Source organism: Aquarana catesbeiana, linkage group LG10, assembly GCF_042186555.1.
Source record: "Aquarana catesbeiana isolate 2022-GZ linkage group LG10, ASM4218655v1, whole genome shotgun sequence".
Lineage (NCBI taxonomy): Eukaryota > Metazoa > Chordata > Amphibia > Anura > Ranidae > Aquarana > Aquarana catesbeiana.
In genome coordinates, this window is record NC_133333.1 from 163249829 (window position 1) to 163261748 (window position 11920).

Sequence of the window (11920 nt, forward strand, 5' to 3'; positions counted from 1 at the left end):
AAGGGGCTCTATGGCTACTTCTTCCAATTCTGGTGTGTGTAGGGATGTTTAATAGGTGTTTATGTATTAAAATGTATAGAAAAATGTGAATATATTGCGCTGTGCTTCTGTGTCAGTATATACAGTGGGGCAAAAAAGTATTTAGTCAGCCACCAATTGTGCAAGTTCTCCCACTTAAAAAGATGAGCGAGGCCTGTAATTTATCATAGGTATACCTCAAATATGAGAGACAAAATGTGGAAACAAATCCAGACAATCACATTGTCTGATTTTTGAAAGAATTTATTTGCAAATTATGGTGGAAAATAAGTATTTGGTCAATATCAAAAGTTCATCTCAATACTTTGTTATAAATCCATTGTTGGCAATGACAAAGGTCAAACATTTTCTGTAAGTCTTCACAAGGTTGTCACACACTGTTGCTGTTATGTTGGCCCATTCCTCCATGCAGATCTCCTCTAGAGCAGTGATGTTTTGGGGCTGTCGCTGGGCAACAGGGACTTTCAACTCCCTCCAAAGGTTTTCTATGGGGTTGAGATTTGGAGACTGGCTAGGATACTCCAGGACATTGAAATGCTTCTTACGAAGCCACTCCTTCGTTGCCCGGGGCGGTGTGTTTGGGATCATTGTCATGCTGAAAGACCCAGCCACGTTTCATCTTCAATGCCCTTGCTGATGGGAGGAGGTTTGCACTCAAAATCTCATGATACATGGCCCCATTTATTCTTTCATGTACACGGATCAGTGGTCCTGTTCCCTCTGCAGAGAAAAAGCCCCAAAGCATGATGTTGCCACCCCCATGCTTCACAGTAGGTATGGTGTTCTTTCGTTGCAAATCAGCATTCTCTCTCCTCCAAACACGACGAGTTGTGTTTCTACCAAACAGTTCTACTTTGGTTTCATCTGACCATATGACATTCTCCCAATGCTCTTCTGGATCATCCAAATGCTCTCTAGCAAACCTCAGACGGGCCTGGACATGTACTGGCTTAAGCAGGGGGACACGTCTGGCACTGCAGGATCTGAGTCCCTGGCAGCGTAGTGTGTTACTGATGGTAGCCTTTGTTACGTTGGTCCCAGCTCTCTGCAGGTCATTCACTAGGTCCCCCCCTGTGGTTCTGGGATTTTTTATCACTGTTCTTGTGATCATTTTGACCCCACGGGGTGAGATCTTGCGTGGAGCCCCAGATCGAGGGAGATTATCAGTGGTCTTGTATGTCTTCCATTTTCTAATTATTGCTCCCACAGTTGAATTCTTCACACCAAGCTGCTTGCCTATTGCAGATTCAGTCTTCCCAGCCTGGTGCAGGTCTACAATTTTGTTTCTGGTGTCCTTCGACAGCTCTTTGGTCTTCACCATAGTGGAGTTTGGAGTGTGACTGTTTGAGGTTGTGGACAGGTGTCTTTTATACTGATAACAAGTTCAAACAGGTGCCATTAATACAGGTAATGAGTGGAGGACAGAGGAGCCTTTTAAAGAAGAAGATACAGGTCTGTGAGAGCCAGAAATCTTGCTTGTTTGCAGGTGACCAAATACTTATTTTCCAGCATAATTTGCAAATAAATTCTTTCAAAAATCAGACAATGTGATTGTCTGGATTTGTTTCCACATTTTGTCTCTCATAGTTGAGGTATACCTATGATGACAATTACAGGCCTCTCTCATCTTTTTAAGTGGGAGAACTTGCACAATTGTTGGCTGACTAAATACTTTTTGTCCCACTGTATATGTGTAGCAGCCAGCACAACCAAAGACCAGTGGAAAAGCAGTAAAATTAAAAACAAAGTGCAGCGCTCATATATATGTTCACAAAGTGTTATCAAAATACATTGTGATGTTTACATAAGTTATTCCATTATGAAATGGATCAATTATATATCAAAAAGATTGTGAGGAATGAATAAACACTCAAAATTAAATATTTAAATATATACATTTATATGGAAATAAGCATATAGCAATCTCAGTCCACCACAGTGCATAAACCAAAGTTTTGGATTGCACTGAAACAAAAAAGCCTCGGAGAGAGTGGAAAGCAGGAACACTTGCAGAGAGTGTCAAGGCTTACCAGAGGTAATGGACTTAAAGAGGTGTATATCACTTAAGTTAGACGAGCTTGTGGTGATGTTCACCGTAGAGTCAGAGATAATGGTGCTCACATGTCCAGATCACGACCACACGCGTACGTCTTAGAAGAGGGTGGATTTTCCAATACAATCAAGGAAGGTCTCGATATTCATACGTGGTTACCAAAAATTAAAGAAAAGGTCCACATAGCGTAATACCGTAAGGATTTTTATTATTAAAGGAAAAAGTAAAAGGTGTAGTGGTGCAGGCAGGTCTAAACCGACGCGTTTCGTCTTATAAGACATCATCTGGGGTGATGATGTCTTATAAGATGAATAAGACTAAACGTGTTGGGTGAGACCTGCCTGCACCACTACACTACTTTGTGCTTCCATTCAATGCTTTTATGTTCTAGTCCAGGGAGCCCGTGATATTAGCCACCCGAGGCCGATACGTCCAGAAGACAATGCGAGGAGAAGAATGAAGACTACCGTGGAATAGGAAGTAGCAGATTAGGACGATCTCTCATTTCTGGTAAGTACATTTTTTTTTTTTTTTCAATTTTTTTTTCACATTTTTAGGAGCCTTTTTATGGAATGTTTTTATTTTAGGGTGGATCTCCGCTTTAACACTATTTCAGGGGTTTCCCAAGATCTCAAACTTTTTGCCAAGGGTTCCTCCACGGTAAAAAAGTTGAGAAAGCCTGATATAGAGGAACGAGATTGTCAGTGTAGAAGAGATGCCTAAATGCAATTTGTGTTACCAATCAATTGAACAGGTGTACCTAATAAAATAAAGCACGAACAGAAAAGCAGAACAGGTTAGATCATAATTATCTACATGTAAGGTCCCTTTAAAGGTTCCTGCACCTGATTTTATTTTCTGACAGAATAAAATAGTTTTCCCCAATGATGTAATCAAATAAAAAGCGTTCTGCCTCCTAGCCAGAATTTCTAACAACTCATATGGTTCTTTCTCAGACAACAACTCCTCATTAACAGCTCTTTTATTCAACTATTAGGTGACAATAACCGGAAATATAAAAATGGACAGGGAACCCAACCTCATTTTCCTTGCCATGTTCCAGAGCACTAATCAGATGGTAATCCACCATCCTGCTGTCTGCCTCTGCAGCCTTTTCTTGTCTCGTGAAGTGGCAAAGGACCTATATGAAAAAAGATCCATCATGACTTTTGACAGCAGTAAGTGACATCTGGGGGCTTATTAGAGCATCATGTTAGATATAGCTTTAAGCGATATTGACGAATACCTTTATATTTTTCTGTATATACATTAATGCTTTGGTTAGTTTTCTGATAGTATTTCATAAAGCTAGTTATGTTTCATTACAGTTTTACTTGCTTTGTACCTACCAAATTGTGCTTTTGGAATAGAATATACAGTATCTCACAATAGTGAGTACACCCCTCACATTTTTGTAAATATTCTATTTTATCTTTTCATGTGACAATGCCGAAAAAATGACAATTTGCTACAATGTAAAGTAGTTACACAGCTTGTATAACAGTGTAAATTTGCTGTCCCCTCAAAATAACTCAACAACTCAATAACTCAATGTCTAAACTGCTGGCAACAAAAGTGAGTATACCCCTAAGTGAAAATATACAGATTGGGTCCAAAGTGTCAATATTTTGTGTGGCCACCATTATTTTCCACCACTGCCTTAACCCTCTTGGGCATGGAGTTCACCAGAGCTTCACAGGTTGCCACTGGAGTCCTCTTCCACTCCTCCAAAAATGACATCATGGAGCTGGTGGATATTAGAGACCTTGCGCTCCTCCACCTTCTGTTCGAGGATGCCCCACAGATGCTCGATAGGGTTTAGGTCTAGAGACATGCTTGGCCAGTCCATCACCTTTAACCTCAGGTTCTTTAGCAAGGCAGTGGTCCTCTTGGGGGTGTGTTTGGGATCTTTATTATGTTGGAATATTGCCCTGAGGCCCAGTCTCCGGAGGAAGAGGATCATGCTCTGCTTCAGTATGTCACAGTACATGTTGGCATTCATGGCGTTCTTTTCCTCAATGAACTGTAGCCCCCCAGTGACGGCAGCACTCGTGCAGCCCCAAACCATGACACTCCCACCACCATGCTTGACTGTAGGCAAGACACACTTGTCTTTTTACTCCTTACCTGGTTGCCACCATGCACGCTTGACACCATCTGAACTAAATTAGTTTATTTTGGTCTCATCAGACCACAGGACATGGTTTCAGTAATCCATGTCCTTAGTCTGCTTGTCTTCAGCAAATTGTTTGTGGGCTTTCTTGTGCATTATCTTTAGAAGGGGTTTCCTTTTGGGACGACAGCCATGCAGACCAATTTGATGCAGTGTGTGGCATATGGTCTGAGCACTGACAGGCTGACCCTTCCAACCCTTTCAACCTCTTCGGCAATACTGGCAGCACTCATATATCTGTTTCACGTGCACTCAACTTCTTTGGTCGACCATGGCGAGGCCTGTTCTGAGTGGAACCTGTCCTGTTAAACCACTGTATGGTCTTGGCCACTGTGCTGCAGCTCAGTTTCAGGGTGGTGGCAATCTTATTATACCCTAGGCCATCTTTATGTAGAGCAACAATTTTTTTTTTCAGATCCTCAGAGAGATCTTTGTTATGAGGTACCATGTTGAACTTCCAGTGACCAGTATGAGAGAGTGAGAGCGATAACACCAAATTTAACACACCTGCTCTCCATTCACACCTGAGACCACTAACGAGTTACATGACACTGGGGAGGTAAAATGGCTAATTGGGCCCAATTTGGGTGTACTCAGTTTTGTTGCCAGTGGTTTAGACATGAATTTTTATTTATTTTGAGGGGACAGCAAATTTACACTTTTATACAAGCTGTACACTCACTACTTTACATTGTAGCAAAGTGTCATTTCTTCAGTGTTGTCACATGAAAAAATCTAATAAAATATTTACAAAAATGTGAGGGGTGTACTCACTTTTGTGAGATACTGGATGTTAAATTAATGGCTTAGACAGTCTACAGATCAGTTTCAATTGAAATGGAAGAACTATTGTGTGAATTAATATGCAAGCATTCACTGATAGTCCTTGTTACTTGTGAGCATTCTATGACAGTTTTTGTTACATGCTGAAAAGCCGAGATTCCTATGTTTATTTAAAAAATCAAATGTAGAAAGCTTTAAGATAAGCTGATTCAGGCAAACTGCACTGGATGTGGTTCATGCAAATCTATCAAATTAAAAATGCTAATTTTCTGGGCTTTCAAGGGAGTATAAAAAAATAGCATGGAGTTTGCATGGGGGGTGGACAAAGACATGTACTTAGCTGTAGTGGAAAGGAAGCGAAGTACAGCCATGACAGGGTGCAAGGAGCTTAGGAAAGGAACAAGTTAATAAGAGGAGGAGTGTAAGGAAGTAACTGGAATTATGGAATTGGTGGATCAGAGTGGAAGGGGGAGGAGAGTGTAATTCCTGTAGGAGCTGGGGGGAGCAGAAGCAGCAGTCGTGGGTGAGAGAGACAGGAAGAACGTTCCCTGGGTCCCTTAGAGAAAGCAGGTAGCAAGATGAGCGGGTTAGAGCAGCTTTGGACGCAGCTGAGGGAGGCAGCGGAGACCCACGGCACAGAATGGCTTCAGAGCCAAATTGCCTCCACTTTACAGGGGGTAGGGCAGGGCCCATCTACAGCGAGGCCTGCCTCAACACGGGCTCGGAGGTCTAGACCGCCGGAGCGCCTCAGCCCCGACAACACTCCCAGGACTCATCGGAGACTGGGGAGCCCTAGTCGGACCCCCTAGGGACCCCCTGCGAAGCAGACACCTCAAGGGGCGGGCGGGGGGCCAGGAAGGAGTGCCCGATCGCAGCATAGTCAGAGGGGGGGACCTAATACAGGCGTCCAGGCCGGTCCCCTCCAGGAGCACACAGCAAGACAGACAACAGGCTGCCACCTCCGGCGATGCTCCGGTCGGGGTGGCAACCCGGCGAGGGAGGAAGGGTCGTTCGGGCGCCGGCCTTGCCTTAGATGCGGCCGGCGGCTTGCCTCGTGGCGGCGCCATCTTACCTCGTGGTGGAGGTTCGGCCAGTCAGCGGCAGGTTTGTCAGTCGGGAGGCCCCGCCTCCAGGTACAGTGAAGGGCCTGGGATGGTTGGCCAGGACAGTGCCTGTGTGAGAGACAGGGCGCAGAGAGATGACGTCATCGTTTCTCAAGAAGGGAATGGAGGACGGAACCCTCGGAGGGATGTCGCCCCCCCTCCGGTCGCTCAGGCTGAGGGACACAGAAGAACAGAGGAAGAACAGCTGCAAGTGATGCAAACAGACAGCAGTAGCAGCAGCGAGGAGGGCGAGTTGAGCGATGATCCCCAGGAGGCAGCGGTGGAGTCGGGACAGACGGCTGGTGGGTCCTCTCGCAGCCTGGTAAGAACAAAGCTTCTGTTTCTGTTGCAAATGTCCCTGGGCTGACAGCTACGGGGGGAACTAGTGTGGGTGGTAATGTGCAGGGTACGCTGGGGGGGGACTTGTGGGACTCAGTGTGGGAGCTGCTTCATCGCCTGGAGAATGGGGTTCAGCAACCCTCATCCCCAATTGGCCCCTGGGTATCACAACCAACGAGTGTTAGGGAACCCCCGGTAGTGGTGGACCCCCCACAAAGGTCGGCGACGTCGGTGGTGGCGGAGACGCAGACGGGCAGTGACGGCGTGGGAGAGCCTACGAAAACCACAATGCAGGAGAAGGATGCGGAAAAAGTGAGATTGGCGGATGCAGCAAAGTGCGAGGTCTACGTTTGTTTCGAGGGACCTTTGGGGGCGCATTTGAAGAAAGAGGTAAGGGAAAAAATTTGGAAAAATTAGTTTGTGGAAATTTTCTCCCTGCTCCCATTAGAAAAGTTTAATTTAGACAGGGTGAAGCCAGATGAGAGTAAAAAAGAGGAGGAAGAAAAGAGAAGGTACAGACTAATTCCACGCACGTTTGCTAACTGGTTGCAAGCATTTGCGATTTTGGCAAGCGTGATTGGGGAAAAAGCTCCCGAGAATTGCTCGGCATTATATTGTTACCTTGAAGCGATCAGTGAGGCACATAGAGTGTATGGGGGTTTAGCATGGCTTTGGTATGACGAACAGTTTCGTCAGCGGAAGGCTGTTCGCCCCTCAATTAGATGGGACCATAAGGATATCAGTCTCTGGATGAAGTTGATGACTTCTTCCAGGGCTGCGAGCCCATTTTTTCAAGGGGGGGTCGGCGGCACCTCCTCTGCTGGATCGCCAGCCCCAAAAAAGAAAGGGGTGTGCTGGCAGTTCAATGAAGGTAACTGCCGGTTCCGGCGATGCTCCGGTTGGGGTGGCAACCCGGCGAGGAAAGGGAAGGGTCGTTCGGGCGCCGGCCTTGCCTTAGATGCGGCCGGCGGCTTGCCTCGTGGTGGCGTCATCTTACCTCGTGGTGGAGGTTTGGCCAGTCAGCGGCAGGTTCGTCAGTCAGGAGGCCCCGCCTCCAGGTTCACTGAAGGGCCTGGGAGGGTTGGCCAGGACAGTGCCTGTGTGAGAGACAGGGCGCAGAGAGATGACGTCATCGTTTCTCACGAGGGGAATGGAGGACGGAAGCCTCGGAGGGATGTCGCCCCCCGGCAGTTCAATGAAGGTAACTGCCGGTTCGGAAATTCATGTCGCTACAAGCACGAATGCTCGGGATGCAGTGGGGTGCACCCTTTCGTGCGCTGTTTCAGACAAGGAAAAGGCCGCGCAGGGGACATCGCTGGAAAAAGGGATGACGCCGGTGAGACTAGAAAGGATGCTACCTTTCCTAAATAGGTATCCTGATAGGGCGGCGGCACTTTTATTAGAAACAGGGTTTAGGGAGGGGTTTCGAATTCCGAGCTCATTGCGGGAGGTTCCGCCAGTTGCAGAAAATTTGAAGTCGGCACTCATCCATCTGGAGGTGGTGTCGGCTAAGCTGTTTAAGGAAGTTGCACTAGGCCGCATGACTGGACCATTTTCTGCCCTGCCGTTACCAGGGTTAATAGTTTCCCCACTGGGAGTTGTTCCAAAGAAGGAGGTGGGTCAATATAGGATGATACATCATCTGTCTTACCCAAGAGGCGGTTCAGTGAACGATGGTATTGACCCGCAAGTTTGTGCGGTTACCTATACATCCTTCGATGCAGCTGTCTCTTGGGTCAGAAAATATGGCAGGGGTTCCCTCATGGCAAAGACTGATGTAGAATCGGCATTTAGATTATTGCCAGTACACCCCTGCAGTGTGCACTTGTTGGGGTGCTGTTGGCAAGGGTCGTACTTTGTAGACCGTTGCCTACCTATGGGACCTGTTCCATTTCTTGCGCACTGTTTGAGGCGTTTAGATCGTTCTTTGAATGGGCGGTTAGGGAGGCGGTAGGGATAAATTCAATTATCCATTATCTGGATGATTTCTTGTGCGTAGGCCCCCCAGACTCCAGATGTTGTGGAGTGTTGTTAGGGACATTACAACACCTGGCTGAAAGATTCGGGATCCCGCTGGCGGCGGACAAGATGGAGGGCCCAACATCAGAATTCGTTTTTTTGGGCATCACAATTGATTCCATGGCCATGGAATGTAGGCTGCCGGAGGAAAAATTGGTGGCCTTATGCAAGGAGGTGAATATGGCGGGTAAGAAGCGTAAGCTACGTCTGAAGGAATTGCATTCCCATGGGTCGTATATTCTGTAGGAGGTTGGCGGCTGCCACGGCTGGAGTGCGGGTTCCCAATCACTTCATCAGATTGACCAGAGAGCTACAGGCAGATTTAAAAGTGTGGGATGCGTTTTTGGAGTGCTTTAATGGGCGCTCTATGTGGCAAGTGGGACCGGTCGGCAATGCCGACTTGGTCCTGTTTACGAATGCGGCAGGATCGGCAGGATACGGGGCGTATTGCCGAGGTAGGTGGAGTGCAGGGCCATGGCCGGAGAGTTGGCGAGAGGTGGGTTTTCTTCGAAACTTGGTCCTCCTTGAACTATTTCCTATTGTTTTGTCAGTTGAATTGTGGGGGGAAGAGTTACGTAACAAAAAAGTTAGGTTCAATTGTGACAATTTGGGGGTGGTTTGGGCAATTAATAACATCTCGGCTTCGTCCCCACCCGTGGTTAGATTGTTAAGACAACTGGTGCTCAGTTGTTTGCGCATAAATGCATTTATCTATGCAGTGCATATCCCTGGAGTGGACAATAAGTTAGTGGATGCTTTGTCTCGTTTCCAGTGGGAAGAATTTCGCAAGCTGGCACCAGAGGCGAACCGGGTAGGGGATCCATGCCCGTCGGAACTGTGGAGAGTTGCGTTGGAATCACCGCAGGATTGATCCGGCAATCCCTCGGCGCAGGAACATGGAGGGCTTATGGCAAAGTGTGGCAGGAATGGTTGGCCTTGATGGAGGAGGTAGGAGGGTCGGAGGACTCAGATGACATGCAGACCTGGGTGTTGTGTTTTATTTGTAGGAATTATTCAAAAGGGGTCTCTGGGTCTGCAATAGGAAAGAAGATGGCGGCTCTAGCCTGTTTATTTCAATTGAAAGGATTCAGGGATTTCACAAAATCCTTTATGGTTCGCAGGGCATTGCGGGGTTATAGGAAAGGTTCTCACAAAAAGGACTCCAGACGCCCAGTGTCGTTTGCGGTGCTGGGGATGATTATGACAAGCCTAAAAAAGGTGTGTTCAGAGCACTTCGAACAAGTGCTCTTCCGAGCAGCCTTTATGTTGGCATTTTTTGGGGCACTCAGAATCGGGGAGCTAGTTTCGCTGTCAAAAAGGATAGTGGGAGGTCTAAGGTTCGGTGACGTGCAGTGTTCGGATCAGTCCGTACTGATTTGGATAAGGCGATCGAAAACGGATCAGGAAGGAAAGGGGGTCAGAGTGGAGTTGTTCAAGGGGTTAGAAACCCAGTTTTGTCCAGTAACAGCCCTGAGGCATTTCTTGGATATGCGACCGACAGGGGACGGGGCACTGTTTATCCACAAGGATGGATTGTGTCTATCTAGGTTTCAGTTTACAGCGGTGCTGAGGAAGTGTTTAAAAGAAGGTGGGCTTTCCCCGGGAGAATATGCAGGGCACTCTTTCCGCATAGGGGCAGCCACGGAGGCTGCTCACTGGAGACTTCCTGAAAATGTAATAAAGAAGATAGGCAGATGGGAGTCAAACAGGTATCAGTTATATGTTCGCCCACATTTATTGTGAAGTATGTATTGTTGTGCATGTTAATTAGAGTAGGCGGCTATAAATGTTTAGAATGTCGCTGGTATTTTCTTTGTTATGTCTTTTCAGATCCCCCAAGATGTCTCATTTGGATATTGGGACATTCATACGTTTTTTGGGGGGCAAAAAGGGCAGACATCAGATCTGACGTAGGCAGCTTCGGCTTAAGAGGGAGGAGGGCACTGTTAGATGGCTGGGTATACCGGACGTGAGGTGGCAACAGGTAGTTCCAGAGGTACATCGATTTTCTAGGTTGGACAGGGCCAACCTAGAAAATCGATGAAGGACATTGGACCTTCATGTGGGAGGAAATGACTTGGGCATTAGACCAATGAGGCAGGTCATTAAAGATATACAATGGGACTTTCTCAGGCTTAGGGCATCCTTTTACAGACATGATGTTTGTATGATCTGATATAGTAGCCCGCATGTCTTGGAGGGGGGCTCGATCATGGGAAAAACTCAATAAGACACGCATAAAAGTTAATAAAGAAGTGGGCAGGTTTGTTTCCCGGAACAGGGGCATAGTGATACGACATTGGGAATTGGAGTCCGACACTTGGATGTATTTGAGAGGGGATTGATCTTTGGGCCCTGGGGCTTGAAGATGGCATTAGAAGAGCATTGCTGGTGTGGCTGCGGGCACAAGTGTAAAGTGTCACACTTGTGCCGCGGTGGCGTTAGGTCCTTGGCGACAGGAGTATATATATATATGGATATATATATATATATATATATATATATATATATATATATAGATTAAAATGAGGTATTGGAAAACGTTGGGACACATCCCAGGATGGAGTATTCCGGTTGGTCCAGTGTCAGTTTTTGGACCAACGGGTAATAAATGGGGGTCTGTGGTCAGTTAGTGAGTCCTCGAGGCGAGTTAGCGGCTGGGGACAGATGCTAACAAAAGGGATTACAGGTTCAAAAGGGATTGGGGTCGTCAGGGACCAGCAACCAAAAATTACTGAGTTTTTCGAGTTAAATAATTTGAATATTTTAAATGGTTTTAAATATTTGAAATAAAAGTTTATAGTTTTATTGGATTTGTTAATAAAGGCCGATAAGGCCATTTACATCCAAACCAAGTGTCGGTGTCATTACTTAGTAACATAAGGTGTCATACATGTATTGGAGGGGGCAGTAAGGTATCTGACTACCCTAGTCATGCCCTGGGGAACATGTGTGAATGCAAAAAAAAAGACTTTATTAAGTTTTTTATTCATACAAAGAAATAATGGAAGCAGAACACATCAATACATAGCTATCACTACCCAAACCATAATGATTTTGCAAACCAAGCAAAGAGGAGTGGAAGAAAGTTCCGGCAGATCAAAACTGGTAAGGTGAACCTGAGCCCAGACCTAATAAAATAGTGCTGAAAAAGCACACTAGTTTAAGTTGTAACAAGTAAGGATACAGCTATATCAGAAGGTTCAAGCAGTGTTTTTTATTTTAAAGCACTGACATTCACATAAGTTAAAGAATTTTACATTTAAATTGCTGGCAAGTGACATCTCTCTCCCATCTCCTTTTTTATTTCTCATTTTTTTTAAATGAAAAAAAACAACACATGGACCCCAAAGGTCCCCTGCAATACAGACCCCTAAGATGAAGACCTAAAGATGGTCCTGATTGATTAAT